The following is an 18,643-nucleotide window of genomic DNA, read 5'->3' as shown; positions in this document are numbered from 1 at the left end:
CGACCTTGTGTGTGTGTGTGTGTGTGTGTGTGTGTGTGTTGTACGCCAGTGGGGTAGGGGGCAATGTAGTATCGCACATTTAGCTGATAAAAGGCACTTTGTATACATAGAGCTGTTCAGAAGCACTGCTATTGCAATTGCCGAAAATACAGACGATGGTATGTGAAAAATGTAGAATTCCGCTGGCAGAACGTTAAACAGATTGACAAAACCGTAAATTCAATTGCTTGCTATGACAACGTGCTCATCTGTTGTGAGAACTTGCTGAATGATACTACTGATCAATATGTTTCTTCATTTAAAAATCATAATTTTAATTTTCTGTGGTCTGTTAATCGTTATGGCACTATAACTTCTTTTTTGTTATGAAACGTAGTATCTTTGACATCAAAGAACAAAAACTACTACTTCCACTCGGGCTATTCAATTGGAACAAATGCTTTATTCTTCACCACTGATTAGTTTCGACTGTACATCATTGTCAGCACACATATAATGTATCAACAAAAACGAAACTGTTCAGTCGCTTTGTTAATAGTCTTCACGTTTTTCAGAAATACGGCTAAATTGGCAAAGACACAACTTGTATATGTGAAGATTTTCGTAGTGTGTCGATGCAATGAAATCTTCACGGGGCAGTCAGCGCATCATATTCGCCCTGTCTCGGTGTCGTTTCAGGAAAGTAAGGTGTCTCTCACCACCTAGTGATGAAATTCGGGTGTCTAGTAGTCCTTTGCAAGGTATAGCACGGATTTCTTTCATGTTACTCAGCTCTGATGGTATATTTTAACGTGTGTTACGTTCAGGAGACGTTATCATACTATTCACGTGTCTGTATAAAATACGACATTGCTATCACTTGACAAGCAGAGTATACGCTCCATTCAAGGGATGATTTTAACAGCATTGAGTAGAATTTGTGTCTAGAATACTATCACTGCAACAATCTCGAGGTAATGGTGTCAACAGTAGGAAACGAAGTTCGTCCTAATTCGTAGCAAACGCAGGGGAGATCGGGAAACATCACCACTGGCCATTATAGTTGCTACACTACGAAGATGACGTGCTACAGACGCGAAATTTAACCGACAGGACGAAGATGCTGTGATATGCAAATGATTGCCTTTTCAGGGCATTCACACAAGATTGGCGCCGGTGGCGACACCTACAACATGCTGACATGAGGAAAGTTTCAAACCGATTTCTCATACACAAACACCAGTTGACCGGTGAAACGTTGTTGTGATGCCTCGTGTGAGGAGGAGAAATGCGTACCATCACGTTTCCGGCTTTGATAAAGATCGGATTGTAGCCTATCACGATTGCGGTTTATCCTATCGCGACATTGCTGCTCGCGTTGGTCGAGATCCAATGACTGTTAGCTGAATATGGAATCGGTGGGTTCAGGAGGGTAATACGGAACGCCGTGCTGGATCCCAACGGCCTCGTGTCACTAGCAGTCGAGTTGACAGGCATCTTATCCACAAGGCTGTAACGGATCGTGTAGCCACATCCCGATCCCTGAGTCAACAGATGGAGACGTCTGCAAGGCAACAACTATCTGCAGCAACAGTTCCACTACGTTTGCAGCAGCACGGACTATCAGCTCGGAGACCGTGGCTGCTGTTATCCTTGATGCTGCATCACAGACAGAAGCCCCTGCGATAGTGTACTCAACGACGAACCTGGATGCACGAATGGCAAAACGTCATTTTTTTCGGATCAATCCAGGTTCTGTTTACAGCATCATGATGGTCGCATCCGTTTTTGGCGAAATCGCGGTGAACGCACATTGGAAACTTGTATTCGTCATCGCCATACTGGCGTATCACCCGGCGTGATGGTATGGGGTGCCATTGGTTACACGTCTCGGTCACCTCTTGTTAGCATTGACGGCACTTTGAACAGTGGACGTTACATTTCAGATGTGTTACGACCTGTGGCTCTACCCTTCATTCGTTCCCTGAGAAACCCTACATTTCAGAAGGATGATGCACGACCGCATGTTACAGGTCCTGTACGGGCCTTTCTGAATTTAGAAAATGTTCGACTGCTTCCCTGGCCAGCACATTCTCCAGATCTCTCTCACCAACTGAAATGGTCTGGTCAATGGTGGTCGAGCAACTGGCTCGTCACAATACGCCAGTCACTACTCTTGATGAACTGCATGGGCAGCTGTACCTGTACACGCCATCCAAGCTCTGTTTGACTCAGGTCCCAGGCGTATCAAGGCCGTTATTGCGGCCAGAGGTGGTTGTTCTGGGTACTGATTTCCCAGCGTCTATGCACCCAAATTGCTTGAAAATGTAATCACATGTCAGTTCTAGTATAATATATTTGTCCAGTGAATACCCGTTTATCATCTGCATTTCTTCTTGGTGTAGCAATTTTAATGGCCAGTAGTGTATTTATGTAGTTCTGCCAGTATTGCGAGTCCCGTGGACCAATTTTACCCTATTCCGAAACGAATCATCAAAAGAGTGATGCAATACTAAGGACAAGAACGATGTAATAGGGCTGCTACTTGCACGAGTAATCGAGAGTCACGAAAATTTCAAATAGCTAAGCAAATTATTCCACGAACGGAACTAGAAATTCAACGAACTCAGCGATATTAATTCATCAACTGCCAGTTCCACAGCATCACTGAAGGACTGTATTAAGCAGGTGGAAGACTTCAAAAACTGGATAATTTGTCAGCACTGGCTGATGCCAGGTACCGACCAACATCCAAGGATATCAGCGAAATAAAACATGATATCTGCTCGCGTTTACAGAGTGAGCAACAGGTTATTGGGCATGTTAATGACGTAGGAGACGATGTTAATAGTAGCCTCCTACATTTCACAAACGATGACGTTATCTACAACATGGTATAATCTGAAAATAAGTTGCACAAGTACTGAGGCAAACCTTGATAAAATTTCGAAGACATCAAAAGATTGGCAACTTCCTTTAATTTTTAATACACGTAAAATTGAACGCTTCATGAAATGCAAAAAATAGTATCCTATGACTACAATTTGAATGAGTTCCACTGGAATTAATCATCTCTTAGAATCCGTATTTGTATTAAATGTCTTTCACAGTCAGGCTTCGAAAAAGCTTCCCTGGAGACTACCCCCACCTCATAACGAAATGGGTGTTAGCTGTCTCGGTTAAGGCATTTGGTTCGCCTCACTGCAGGGAACTTCAGAAACAGCAGCGGAAATGCTGACTGTAACCCAAATTGTCGTCAGTCTTTGTGAAGATAGCTTTGCGTTTTGTATCTTATCAACAACTCGAGGCTGAGGGGGAAGGAGAATAGTTTTCAGGGTAAGCAAAAACCTTGCGTTTACATGACATGCTATACACGATCTCTTGAATTATTTGCTGATAGTTTTGATTACAATATGTGTTCCATAGCTCCTTTTGTGACTCACTGGTAAATATTGATTGCTAGCTTACTGTCGAGAGGGTAATTGTTATTCTCATGGGATAGTTGGAATGCACTGTTTCTGGGAGGTCTATGGGGGCAGCCATAACGAGGTCTGGGTGCGAGAAAGTTGCACACAGTACTTCATATGTCTAACCATGCTCTAGTCGCATTTAGAAAGCTGGAAATTACTTTCTGTGTCTAATGTCTAATGAATGACTCGTGCGTGAGTCAAAAGTCTGATATTACGCAGTTTCCCATTGGCGTATTTTCATGATGACGGTGGGAGATTACATTTTCTATTAGGACTGCGGTTTTTATTGATTTATCATTTCTCTACTGAATTTTCGGATGATCGAAATGTGATGGATGCTACGTCAAAAAAGGGAGAAAGTATCAGTTGAGTTACTATTTGTTGCAAATTTCTTGGACTGCCAATTTTAAGGTCGCTATTGATGGCCGCACACATGGTTTTGTTGGCCGTGTGCCTTTGCTGAAACGCAGTCCCTGTCTTCGCGTGACGTGCTGGCCTCCCGCAGCCGTTCTCCGAGAATTTCACGTGAGATCCAGCAGAGTGATAAAAGTAACAGGACACGTGAACTGTGTCGGGAATAAGAAATTGTGGAACGCTCGCGGCCTTGAAAGTCGTGTATTTTTCTGCATTTACTGCGATATGGGCGTACCGTGCAAAAGTATGAATCTGTAATGATATGAATTCAGGGAACAATCAGTACAGGATTATGAATAAAATATGTAAAGAAGCAGTCAAAATTCTTCATTCACAACTGCGAACACTTTCACAGATTATTGGTAGTGTTATTATTCCCTTACAGTCATCCATATGGGATGAGATAAACATGGAAATTACGTGGTGCATTATCATATTCTTATCCATTTTGCTTCATTATGCGCCAGAACTTTATGGTTTTTACATCTAGTGAATGAGAAATGCAACACAATCGAATTGGATCTCTGTTCCATTAGGCACTCCACTCGAACGGTACATTTTACAAGAAGATACAATGAGAAACAAATTACTATTTCGGATCCAAATTCATCAACGCTTACGTTAAAACTACGGTTAGTGTGTTATATACCTTTGGCTATTGTTAAGCAAAAGAAAATCAACTATGCAAGGAACCATTGCGAGTGACAGACGAAATTTATCGCACCGTCGACGTTTTGTGAACGGGAAGTCAAAACAGAAACTGTTCCAAGCACTTAGTCAACGAACTGAATGAACTTGTTCAGTGACAGCCAGTACTGGTGTTGTGGGAAAGAATCGCCCAGCAGAGGTCCCAGGCAGTGCATCTAACACAGACAAGTTTCCACTTAAAAAACACGTCACAATATGCACAAAAAGGAAATCAATAATCAGAATGACTTTTGACGCGACTGAGAATGACGATCTCAGCATAACGGTAATCGATGTTGCTGTTATGGTGAAACTTCCTGGCAGTTTAAAACTGCGTGCCGGACTGAGACTCGAACTCGGGACCTTTGCCTTTCTCAAGTAAGCGCTCTGCCTACTGAGATACCCAAGCACGACTCACAACGCGTCTTCATGGCTTCATTTCTGCCAGTGCCTTCTCTCCTGCCTTTCAAATTTCACAGAAGCTCTTTTGCGAACGCTACAGAAATAGCACTCCTGGAAGAAAGGATACTGCGGAGACATAGCTTAGCCATAGCCTGAGGGATGTCACCAAAATGAGATTTTCACTCTGCAGCGGAGTGTGCGTTGATATGAAACTTCCTGGTAGATTAAAACTGTGTGCCGGACCGAGACTCGAACTCAGGACCTTTGCCTTTCGCGGGCAAGTGCTACACCAACTTTTTTTTTTGCATTTTGTTCGTTATTGATCGTTGTGTTTGGTCGTTGCGGACGTTGCAAGACATCCTGTTCAAGTTCGATGGTTGATCCTTCCACTCAGTTTTTTATTACAGAGGCCAACCGACTCTATGACAGAACAAGCTTGTCTACCGCACCGGCGCAACTGAGCTACCCAAGCACGTCTCACGACCCATCCTCGCAACTTCAATTCTGCCAGTACCTCGTCTCCTCCTTGTAGGGGTTGGAGGTCTTTGACTGAAAACTAAACATAAATGCAGATATGATAATAAAACGACTAAAAGAGAATACCTTCAGTGGACACAAGTTGCTTTCTTTGTCATAATACATCACAAGCAAACTGTTACACTATCTAAACAAAGACAGCGTCTGTAAACTACTAGGTTTATATACGTTTAGAAACTTGACAGAAAGGGATTAGTATACCATCTGATATATGTATTCTAACGTAGGTATCCATGATCTCAACCTCAGATCTCCACAATGCTTTAAGGCGGTAATGTTTTGCTATATCTTCTTCGGCCTTTAAGCGTCCTTCTACTTAGATGGGTGGTTACGTGCTCGCCTTCCATGTAAGTGGGCCCGGGTTCGATTCCCAGCCGGGTTGAAGATTTTCTCCGCTCCGGGACTGGGTGTTGTTTTGTCATCATCATCATTTCATCCTCATCAGACTTGCGCTTGGCGGCCGAACTTCCCCGGATTGGGGCCTTCCGGCCAGCGATGCCATACGCTCATTTCCATTCTCGGACTTAAAAATAGGTTCCTTTTTAGTGTATGCTCTTTGTATATAGTAATTTCCAGACACTGTGTGTTTGTTTAGATAGTATGACTGTTTATATGTGGCGTGGTACAACAAACAAAGGAGCCTGTGACCACAGGAGGCATTTTGTTTTAGTTGTTTTCTTTTCAGGTTTACGTTTACGTTTGGTTTCTAGTCGTAACCTCCACTTAGCAAAATTCTTAAATAGTGTTTTGTTTCTCCACAGACAGTGTCATAGGTTTCTCCAAATTCGAAACACAACAACCACAAATAAATCCTCCTGATGATGGAGATTTAAACCTTTGAAACGCATTGTCGGTTGTTCCTCCCAAGGGCGCCAGGATCTGAAAAAAAAAGGCTGTGAGCACTATGGGACTTAACATCTACGGTCATCAGTCCCATAGAACTTAGAACTACTTAAACCTCACGACATCATACAGCACCCAGTCATCACGAGGCAGAGAAAATACCTAACCACGCCGGGAATGGAACCCAGGAACCCGGGCGCGGGAAGCGAGAACGCTACCGCACGACCACGAGCTGCAGACGCAGGATCTCCCTCAGCAGGTAGACTACTGGAGGGGGACTCCACAGTTACGCTGCAGCCTCTCCTGGCTGCTGCATCACACACTTCTTCGTCTCGAATTCCTAAGTGTCGCGGCACGTTGCAGATTAAACGACTCCTTCCCAAGTCGCTTATTTTTGGAGAGTGGCGGATGTCGAACTCGTCGCGAGGGCCAAGCAGAGGAAATCGTAGGCCAACCGTGAGGCTACACCTCTCTAGCAGGAAGACGGTTGTGACGAAGTATCGACTTGTTGCGGAATGGGTGGAAACGCGCTCGGCGCGCTGCTGCGCTACAGGCTGGCAGCTCGGCGCAGCAGAGCACACAGCAGACGGGGTCGTCCCATCTACGCGATGCTATCTCGCCAGCAGCCGGCGCTTTCGCCACCGGCTTCACACGCGCCTCTTCCCGCAGGCTTTCCACACCGGCTCTATCGTCTGTGAACATCGTGTGCTGCCCGCCTCTTGAGACGGCATCTCTTCCGGGCCCGTGACGAGCCGTGCGAGAACCCGCGATTCCGCTAATGTTAACAAGAACTCTGTTCTTTTTCTGCGTAATTAGCCATTTCAGTCTTCTAGGGAGACCACCAATGACTGGATTTTTGCAATTTTATATATTTATGGTACGTGTAATTCAGAACTAAAACATCAATAACTCGAAGCAGATCCATGCAGTTCTCAAAGATACCACACTCATGCTCATAAATTAAGCATAATTGCAGAATGTGGAGCCACACAACGTGACACTACACCAAACTGGCGATAATAGCATAGGAACATAGGGAACATACACGACACAGATCTGACACATCTGTAAGTCCACGGTATTGGTGATAAGTTGAGAAAACCATCTCGAAACACATGTGCTACAAAACGCCACTGTTTCCTGCGCATGTACCCCGACATCAATATGAGATATGATCACAATGCACATTTACACAGGCCGCACAACAGATTGGCATACTCTGGATCAGGTGGTCGAGCAGCTGCTGGGGTACAGCCTCCCGCTTTTGTACCAGTGCCTGTCGGAGCTCCTGAAGTGTTGTAGCGTTTTGAAGACGTGCAGCGATTTGGGTTTAGATCTGGAGAACAGGCAGGACACTCCATTCGCCTGATCTATTTCAAGGTACTCCTCCACTATGGCAGTTCAGTGGGGCCATCAGGAGGAAGGTGGGACTCACTGCACCCCTGAAAAGGCGGACATGCTGGTGCAAAATGACATCCCGATATATCTGACCTATTACAGTTCCTCTGCCAAAGACATGCAGGGGTGTACGTGCACCAATCATAATCCCACCCCACACCATCAAACCACGACCTCCATACAGGTACCTTTCAAGGACATTAAGGGCTTGGTATCTGGTTCCCAGTTCACGTCAGATGAAAACCCGGCGAGAATCACTGTTCAGACTGTACCTGGACTCATCGGTCAAAATAACCTGGGACCACTGTTCCAATGACCATGTACTGTGTTCTTGACACCAGACTCTATAGGCACTCCTGTAACCAGGGGTCAGAGGAATTCACAATGCAGATCTCTGGGCGAATAAACCATGTCTGTTCAGTGGTCTGTAGACTGTGTGACTGGAGACAACTGTTGCAGTGGCTGCGGTAAGGTTCCGAGCAAGGCTACCTGCAGTACTCCATGGCCGTCTGCGGGCACAGATGGTGAGATATCGGTCTTCTTGTGGTGTTATACACTGTGGACGTCCCGCACTGTAGCGCCTGGACACGTTTCCTGTCTGCTGGAATCGTTGCCATAATCTTGAGATCACACTTTGTGGCACACGGAGGACCGACCCGTGCTACGACCTGCTGTGTTTGACCAGCATCCAGTCGCCTTAGTATTCTACCCCTCATAACGCCATCAATATGTGTTCTTTGATCGATTTTCAACAAACAGTCACCATTAGCACCTCTGAAAACGTCTGTACACTTACTCGCTGCACTGTACTCCGACATGTGCCACGCACCTCTGCTTATGTAGACTGCTGCCAGCGGCACCGTGCGACGACCGCAGGTCAAATGCACCGCATGGCCATACCCCGATGTGATTTAAACCGTTAACCGCCCACCAGAGCGTTGTTTCACAATGTACCAGCATTATCCTTAATTTATTAGCATGAGTGTAGAAAAGCCATCGCTGAACATTTATGAGTAATTTTGAAGCATACGAATTTCAAAGCCAACCAGTTGCAAATAACTGTTTTGTACAACTGACCTAGGTTTCGACATCTACTAAAATAAAATAAAATAGGTTCCAGCCTTGTCACGGATGCTTCTCTAGGAGCAACATCTGTCAGCTGTTGTTCCTAGCTAGGAATGCGTGACAAGGCTGGAATCTATTTTATTTTATTTTTAGGTTTGAGCATATTTGTTCTAAATTCTGAGCATTGCTTTCTTGCAATGTAATTTTACGGTTTCTCAAATTTTCATTCTGATGAAGACACCCCAAGTAAGTGCCGAAACATAGGCCACTTGAACCAAACAGTTACTTGCAACAGGTTATCTGTGAAATTTCTATGTTTGAAAACTGTGCAGTTACTGAGAAACAACTACGTTTAAAACTGTAAGGTTTCTGAGTAACTTTGATTCATTAAGTAAATGACGATTTTTCGCGAAAGGCCGCTTGGCTCACTCGATAGCGTTGGAGAACGGTGCCTGAGTAATCAAATCTTGCTATCGTCTTTTTTCATTTTATTTATTTTTCATTTAGTTCATATAGCTGCGTCATTTAAATATACAATTCAACGAATACAAGCTGATTAACATATATCTAATCCTCCTTTTTAATGAAAAATATACATATTCTTCTTTTACACCTATTCTTAATTATCGATATTTTATAAATCATTGTTAATTGATTCGAAATGTTTCTTTCACTGGGACAACGTTCGTTAACAATAATTTAAAAACTATCTACTTAAGGGCACAGGTAGTCCCAGTCTTCAGGAAGGGTCGTCGAGCAGATGGGCAAAACTATACACCTATATCTCTGACGTCGATCTGTTGTAGAATTTTAGAATTTTTTTTTCTGCTGTCGTATCATGTCGTTTTTGGAAACCCAGAATCTACTCTGTAGGAATCAACATGGATTCCGGAAACAGCGATTGTGTGAGGCTCAACTAGTTTTATTTTTTCTTGAGACCCAGAAAATATTAGATACAGGCTCCCAGGTTGATGCTATTTTCCTTGACTTCCGGAAGGCGTTCGATACAGTTCCGCACTGTCGCCTGATAAACAAAGTAAGAACCTACGGAATATCAGACCAGCTGTGTGAGTGCATTGAAGAGTTTTTAGCATACAGAACACAGCATGTTGTTATCAATGGAGAGACGTCTACAGAAGTTAAAGTAACCTCTGGCGTGCCACAGGGGAGTCTTATGGGACCATTTCTTTTCACAGTATATATAAATGACCTAGTAGATAGTGTCGGAAGTTCCATGCGGCTTTTCGCGGATGATGCTGTAGTATACAGAGAAGATGCAGCTTTAGAAAATTGTAGCGAAATGCAGGAAGATCTGCAGCGGATAGGCACTTGGTGCAGAGAGTGGCAACTGACCCTTAACATAGACAAATGTAATGTATTGCAAATACATAGAAAGAACGATCCTTTATTGTATGATTATATGATAGTGGAACAAACATTGGTAGCAGTTACTTCTGTAAAATATCTGGAAGTATGCGTGCGGAACGATTTGAAGTGGAATGATCATATAAAATTAATTGTTGGTAAGGCGGGTGCCAGGTTGAGATTCATTGGGAGAGTCCTTGGAAAATGTAGTCCATCAACAAAGGAAGTGGCTCACAAAACACTCGTTCGACCTAAACTTGAATATTGCTCATCAGTGTGGGATCCGTACCAGATCGGGTTGACGGAGGAGATAGAGAAGATCCAAAGAAGAGCGGCGCGTTTCGTCACAGGGTTATTTGGTACTCATGATAGCGTTACGGAGATGTTTAGCAAACTCAAGTGGCAGACTCTGCAAGAGAGGCGCTCTGCATCGAGGTGTAGCTTGCTCGCCAGGTTTCGAGAGGGTGCGTTTCTGGATGAGGTATCGAATATATTGGTTCCCCCAACTTATACCTTCCGAGGAGATCACGAATGTAAAATTAGAGAGATTCGAGCGCACACCGAGGCTTTCCGGCAGTCGTTATTCCCACGAACCATAGGCGACTGGAACAGAGAAGGGAGGTAATGACAGTGGCACGTAAAGTGCCCTCCGCCACACACCGTTGGGAGGCTTGCGGAGTATAAATGTAGATGTAGATCTATAATTAAGAATCAAGTTATATTTGCAATCCATGTGAAACTAAAAGACGTCCATTTTCCATTAAAGAAGATGACTAGATATGTGTTAACTACCATACATTTGATGAATTTTATACTTAAATGGTGCAGGTATTTTAATAATAGAAAAAAATAAGACGAAAAGGAGACGATAGCAAGACTTGAACCAGTGATCCATAGATTACCCAATTACCATCCTCTAACCCTTCCGAGTGAGCCACACGGTCCCTCGTTTAATGAATTAAAGTTACTTAGAAACCTTCAAAGCTGATTTCCTCGAGAACGTTTGAGAATTACATCGAACTGCTTTGGAATATTGATATTTGAGTTGTGAACTATTACTTTACTTTACTTTACATGTGTCAAGGGCCTTATGGACCATACACCTGCTCTATGAGCCTCTTCCACTTCTGCCTGTCCAATGCGCTGTTTGTCCAGTTGTTGTTGCTGTTCATCCTAGTTGTGTCCTCCAGAATGTTTTCCGGCATCTGATTCTGGGTCTTCCATTTCCTCTCGTTCCATCTATTGTTCTGCGGAATGCCGTTCTAGGTAGTCTATCCTCTGTCGTTCTTGCTATATGGCCTGCCCAATTCACAACCTTCTTCTCTTGAGCACTTCGACGACGTTACGGTGTTTGTATAGACATCTTAATTCTTCATTTCTTCTTATTCTCTATTCCATGTTATTTTCGTCGTATACATATCAAAAAAATTTCCATAGTATTTTTCTTTCGAATATTAACACTGTTTCTTCATATTTCTTTCTAAATATTAATGTTTCACATCCAAATAATATCACAGTTATAATGGTCGATTGATATAAGCGGATTTTGAAGTTGCTGGTAAGTGATCTTTTTCTTAGAATTTTGATGAAATTAAAAAGTGTATTGTTTGCTGTTGCTAAACTGTTCTGTTGATATTACTAAAAAGATTTCCTAGGTACTTGTAGTGGTCAACAGTCTTGAAATTCAATCTATCTACAGTCAAAGGTGCATCTTTCCTGGTTTTCTTACTTATGGGCAGATATTCTGTCTTTTCTTCATTAACATGTAATCCTGTTTTCTCAGCAATTTTGTCGTAATTTTGCATCATTCTGATTAATTCTTTTTTGGAACCAGTTATTAGTGCTACATCATCTGCATAGGCAAGTCTTGTAATGTTCATATCCTGTAGCTGGATTCCTTGTGGACTGGTTTTAGAAAATTCTCTATCGATCTTCTCTAGGACAAGGTTAAATAAAATAGGTGAAATGGCCTACCCTTGTCTCAGTCCAGCGTACACCTTAAAATTTTCAGTTTCTCCTACCGGTGTCATTATGCGACATAAAGTTTCGTTTATACACATTTTAACTAATCTGATTAATTTTGATGGTATTTCAAATTCCTTCATTATATTTAGGAGTGTGTGTCGGTACATGCTATCATAGGGCTTTTTACAATTTACGAATAATATGTGGACATTTACACTGAATGCCCCCGCCTTCTCAGAAACCGCATTGATAGTCCCCAATCAGTTCTTCTGTTGTTGGAAATAGCCTGTTTAATAGACAGCTCGATAAGATTTTTAGGTGACATCCAGTAAGCCAATTCCTCTGTAGTTATCACAAACAAGTGCAGTTTTCCAATATGCAGGAATGGTTTCTGTCTTCCAAATTGTTTCTATTGACGCCTGTATTTCTAATTCCAGTCGTGTGCTTCCAATCTTTAATAACTCAGCGTATATTTGGTCTTCACCACAAGCCTTGTTATTATTTAATTTCTTTATTGTTTGCTGTATTTCATTTACTGATGGGGTAGTAACAGCTGTATCAGTTGCATCAGGTTCTTCCAATTTAAAGTAAGAGTGTGGGTCATTGCACTGGAGAAGTTGTGAAAAGTGTGTTTTCCATCTTTTTTTCTATGTCACTTTTGTTGGTCAACATTTTATCATACTGGTACTTTTAAACTGTTCCCTTTCATTGAATTTACCAAAGGATTTTTTTTTTTTATATTTTGATACATCTGCCTTGTCCTGTGATGTTGGAAATCATCCTGTGCTTCTCTGATCATATTGTTATAGTATTCCCTTTTCTCTTGTCTTAGGGTTCTTTGCTTTTCTTGGCGGAGTTTATAGTATCTTTCCTTCAATGTCATATTGTCCCTTTCTTAAATCCATGCATTCCACTCGTATCTTCTTTCCAGGACTTTTTCATGACTCTTTGAGTTAAACCAAATTTTATTAGGTCGTTTACTTTTACCTACGATTCTGGAAGCTGCTTCTTGAATACAGCGCCTCAGGTGTCTCCATCTGCTTTCGACATCCTGTGGTTCTGTATTGGTCAGTCTCGGTTTTATTAGATTGCTCTCAATTTCTTTTGTAAAACTTTCTTTTGTATTTACTTTCGCCAGGTTTCCTATGTTATATCTTGTAATTTCTTCTCTATTTCTATTTACTTTCCTTTTGAGTTTATCTTTCATTTTTGATATGATTAACACGTGGTCTGTGTCACAATCCGCTCCCCTAAAGGTTCTGACAACTTTAATACTGTTTTGGAATCGTTTCTGGAGAGCTACATGATCTATTTGAGTTCTGAACTATACTTGCCACAAATATAAAAATTACAAAAATCCGACTGTCTGATAGTGTCTTTGTTAGCCTTCAGTCACAGTTCAATAAGATGGACAATATTCTCGGGAACCGCAAGCTCCTTCACTCTCTTAACAAAGCTATAACTAATCTCTGTATGTCCATATTTTTAGAGATGGATCGGGACTTGGCTGTTCGAAAGAGGATATCAAATTAAACACCTTACAGCCATCAAGTTTCCAACCTTATTTTATTTGGCAAGCAGTTTCAGCGTTTTACTATGCCATCTTCAGGCCCATTAGCAATGTGTAGGATCACAACCGAGGTAGATCATTCCTACACGTCAGTCAGGGGCCTGAAGAGGACGTAGTAAAACGCTGAAATGGTTGCCAAATAAAATAAGGTTGGAAACTTGATGGCTGTAAGGTGTTTAATTTGATATCCTTTAAACTGTAACTATTCTTTTGTATTCTTTTTTATGATTTCTGAAAGGTTACAAAAAGCCTTTTGTAGTGTAATTACGTACTATTCGACTGTCTCCCCCCAATAATTTAGAGAGACAGTCGAGGGCATGTATATCTCCCAGGACAGCCAACTGTTGATCACTTCTATATCCTAAGACAAATCGTAGAGCAGAGGATAGATTTCGGGATTGGCATGCATCACCTCTTGATAGACTTTAAAGCAGCGTATGATGATATAGATATAGAGTAACATATATCATGCTCTGGCTGAAGTGGCAATCCCTAGAAAATGGGAAAGTCTAGTGAGAACGGCAATGCGCGAGAGATTATGAGCATAAGAACGGGGAAAATATTGTCTGATACACTACACATCGAAAACTAGGACAGGCAAGGAGACGCGCTATTCTGCCTCCTTCTTAATGCTGCCCTAGAGCAGATGGTAAGAGATGCAAATCTTTTGAGCAAGGAGACGATCTTGCACAAATCAGTGCAGATACTTGCTTATGCGAATGTCACAGGTATAGTGGCAATAATCCGAAAGGCATTGGAAGAGACATGTATCATCCTTGAAAAGTTTACCAGGAATATGGGATTTAACGTCAACCAGCAGAAAACAAAGTATATGGTTGCCCAAAAGGCATGCAGGGAGAACGTGCCAGCCTCTGTGATAGTGGTAAACTATACCGATGCCTTTCGGAGAGTCGAGCAGGGCTCGACAGTCACCTACTCAAATGACGCTTGCTATGAAATCAGAGACTAATAACAGCCAGTAGAGCCTGTTTTAGTCTAATAAGACTCTTATCACAAATGCTTCTGACCCGTACCACCAAGTTACTCGTCTGCAAAACACTTACAACACCAGCGCTCACCTATGCCTGCGTAACTTGGATCCTAACAGCAAAAGACATCGAAATTCTGCACACATTCGAAAGAAAGATTCTTTGAAGAATCATAAGCCCAGTTTGTGAAAGACAAATAAGAAGTAAATTATAAAATCGTAAGTCGTACATCATTCATAAGGAGCCACCTTTCAAAAGAATAATGAAATTATTCAGACTGAGGTTGGCTGGGCACGTAGCAGGGATGAGTCATACAGAAGTACCCAAAACGATACTTCAAGAAATCCAGGACACTGAGAGGGGATGGTCGGCCGAGAATCACATGTAAGGATAAAGTCATTGAGGATTTCTAGAGAATGGGTTATGGAAATTGGAAAGCCCCAGCAACGGATCGAGACTAATGGTGGAAAATTGTGATCAGGTCAAGGAAGAAGACTTGGAATGTCAACCACATGTTTTTTGAAAGGAAAATCTATGGGGCAGTCCAGTAACCAGGTACTGGTTTACGGAGATGTGAGCAAAAATTCAGAAAAGATGAGTGATGAAAGGTGACTGAAGACTGCAATGGATGTGGTTCCACCAGAGAGAAGACCAGTACTCAGACCTAGGAATAGATGCCTAGTCCGAATGAGAGACCTACAGCGACTGGGAAAATAGGAAAACGGATTTAAAATCTCACAGAATATAAAGATCAAGGTGAATATGCGTGGCAGGCCACAGGCCTAGTACTTTGAAGTGATGATGACTAATACAGTAACCGCTGTGCGAGATGGTGATGTAGCGATCACAATAGTGCTTGTAATGTAAACGTTTTCTGTCTCAGTCACAATTTTTTTTATTAATATATGACTAATTTCAGTACCTGACAAAAAATATGACTCTGCTGGCTTCTTCAAGAGTCCACTGGTGTCTCTAGATGACTGTCTAATGATAGCGGCGCGTTCGCTTATAAAAGGCTATTTTCCATATATTTTCTGTAGAAGTGGAGCTAATGGGCAGAAGTATTCATGCTGCCTTTCGGAGGCCGTCATAATTGGGTAAACACTGAGGGCCGATAGTGAAAGAGACCAGGAATCCAAAATATTGTTGTTGTGCCAACTTCGTTATTTCCTTGTGGTTGTTTACGTTTCTTTCTTGACGTGGCTGGGTATTTACTTCCTTGTATGCGTGTAGCCAGTAAGATGGAAGGCTGTACGCGTCATCTCTACTGAAACTTCACTCGCTCTTTGATATTTCAACTGCTTCAGCTGACTTCCCATTTACATATATTACTTTTTTTTGTCCAGCATTCTTACGTTCTTAAAATCCATAACCGGGTCACATTCTTGCCTGGCTGTGAATAGCATGTCATTGTGAACCACAGTATCACAAGCAGCAGTCTATGCCTTGTGCTGATTACTGCTTTCACTTCCTGCTTTTGAGATTGGATGCTGTCGAGTTTGCTCTTCATATTGACAACACTTCAGATGGCTGTCACCTTGTTTGTTGCCCAGATGTAAACAGCAAACTTTGGTCTTGCTCTTTAAAGTGGTTCTTTTTCTGCACCGCCGCGAAATTTTCTGGGACGCCTGCAAAAGATGTCAGTAAGTTATTTCCATGCCAAACAATGGCTCATAACGCTAGAGGTGGGCTCCCACTTGCAAGCTGGCGGGCTGTTATCGATGGCGGTATGCATGAGCAAGTTTCCAAAGCATGTACAAATCCATCTCAAGAGCAGACAAACTGTATGTATATAAAGGTGCTGGTGGTTCCCGTTTTCCAAAGTTATCACAGTGTTTCCCGTTTTCCAAAGCTATCACAGTGGTTCCCAAACAAGGGGTTATTACCCCCAGAGGGGTGAACTGAAATTTTCTTAGGGGTAAAAACAGTAGGTTTCGATTGTGTTTCGGTCACTAGACTAAATTATTTCTTAAGATCATTACTATTATTACTATTTCATAAGACTAATACTCATCAGAGAAGTTTTCAAGTACTAGCATTAAGGCGTGACACAATGTGGTAAAGGTTACATCCTCCTCACATAGCCTACCCTCCACACACATACTTTGTACCATGTGTATATGACAGTTGTATTGAGATATGGGCATCACATATGCTTACAGATTTCTTGAAATTACTGCAAAGAGTCGTCTTTTGAATTCTTTTATCATCCCATTACCGATTTCGAACCGCCTAGCGATTCATCATGAGGTGGTACATATTTATTGATTGTCTGCGGCAGTGTGGGAGTCGTGTGGAGTTGTTAGTATTCGTTGGTTAGATGTTGGTGTACATCGTATTCTGGAAAACATAATGAACGTTTCCTAGTGACGTGAACTGTACTGCACTTTACACACGTAGCCACAGATAACATGTTTCACCTGTGGTTAAGTGTGTACAATGCAGTACAATTCACGTGTTCTCGGCCTTCCAAACACCATTTCTGCCAGCGAAAAACTTGTGCTCTTCACGAGGAACGTTCCCCACCGGCCTCTTTCCACTTTTCAGCGGTCACACTCGTAGATTGAACACAAAACTTGATGGCATAACGTTGCTCTAAATTCCGCTGTTCATTTTATGAAAGACTCAACGAAAGACAGCTTCACTGATGGCTCTGTCAACAATCACGTGATGGCTGTACAGTGCTGGAAACTCGGATTGAGGATCCGGAAGGGAAGAACACACACCGGTCTATACAAGCAGAACAACACAGCGTTACCAGATCGCCTTCGGTGTTGGCAGCTTCATTACTTGTCTCACACACCTTGTGTAATGGAAATTGCTAATGTCCTTTGTTTTTGTTTCATGCAGTTATGACATTGAGTGGTACGAAATTGTTGTGGGCTCATAGCGAAGCGTCGAGAGCCTGCGTTTCCGGAATTTGATTCCATTTTGCTCTGCTTCTTCAAAAATTAAATAACAGGGCTAACCATTACCCAAGAAACATTAACACGCACTGTGACTTCGTAGGCCTGTCTGGCGTGGCCGTCCGCTGTGACCGAGCGATTCTAGGCGCTTCAGTCCGGAACCGCGATGCTGCTACGGTCGCAGTTTCGAATCCTGCCTCGGGCATGGGTGTGTGTGATGTCTTTAGGTTAGTTACGTTTAAGTAGTTTTAAGTCTAGGGGACTGATGATCTCAGATGTTAAGTCCCATAGTGCTTAGAGCCATTTGAGCTATTTTTCTTCCCGGAGTAATAAGTCTTGAAAGTCTCTTCGGGTTTGCTGCAGGATACTAAAATCAACTCGATTCAATATTTTGACGATCCAACTATTCGCTATCTTCTGCAGTACGCTGCTGCTGGTGCTACCGAATTCCGCAGTTCTCAGCAGGAGTAAGGGTTCTGCTGAAGATAGCGAACAGTTGGATCGTCGAAATATTTAATCGAGTTGATTTTAGGATCCGCTAGCAAACACGAAGAGACTGTCAAGATATTATCACGTCGTGTACCGACTCATGCTATTTTACCAGGCACGTCGGTCTCGGGAAGTTTGGAGGTAGTAAAAAAAAATAAAAAAATAAAAAAAATAGAGAGAGAAAGATAGAGAGAGAGAGAATGAAAGAATATATGATTTCAATTCTTACTGTCTGTATTTACATACATACGTACATTAGAGCACTTAAATTAAATTGCAAATCTTTCACAACAAAAAAATATTGAAATGTGTGTGAAATCATATGGGACTTAGCTGCTAAGGTCATCAGTCCCTATGCTTACACACTACTTAACCTAAATTATCCTAAGCACAAACACACTCACCCATGCCCGAGGGAGGACTCGAACCTCCGCCGGGACCAGCTGCACAGTGCATGACAGCAGCGCCGTAGCCCACTCGGCTAATCACGCTCGGCTTTCACAATAATTGAATGGCAAAATACTTAAATAAACGCGCACAAAATTTGCTTTTAGCCGTAGGTGC

The sequence above is a fragment of the Schistocerca gregaria genome, chromosome 6, assembly GCF_023897955.1.
Source record: "Schistocerca gregaria isolate iqSchGreg1 chromosome 6, iqSchGreg1.2, whole genome shotgun sequence".
NCBI lineage: Eukaryota > Metazoa > Arthropoda > Insecta > Orthoptera > Acrididae > Schistocerca > Schistocerca gregaria.
This window is presented reverse-complemented; position numbering follows the sequence as displayed.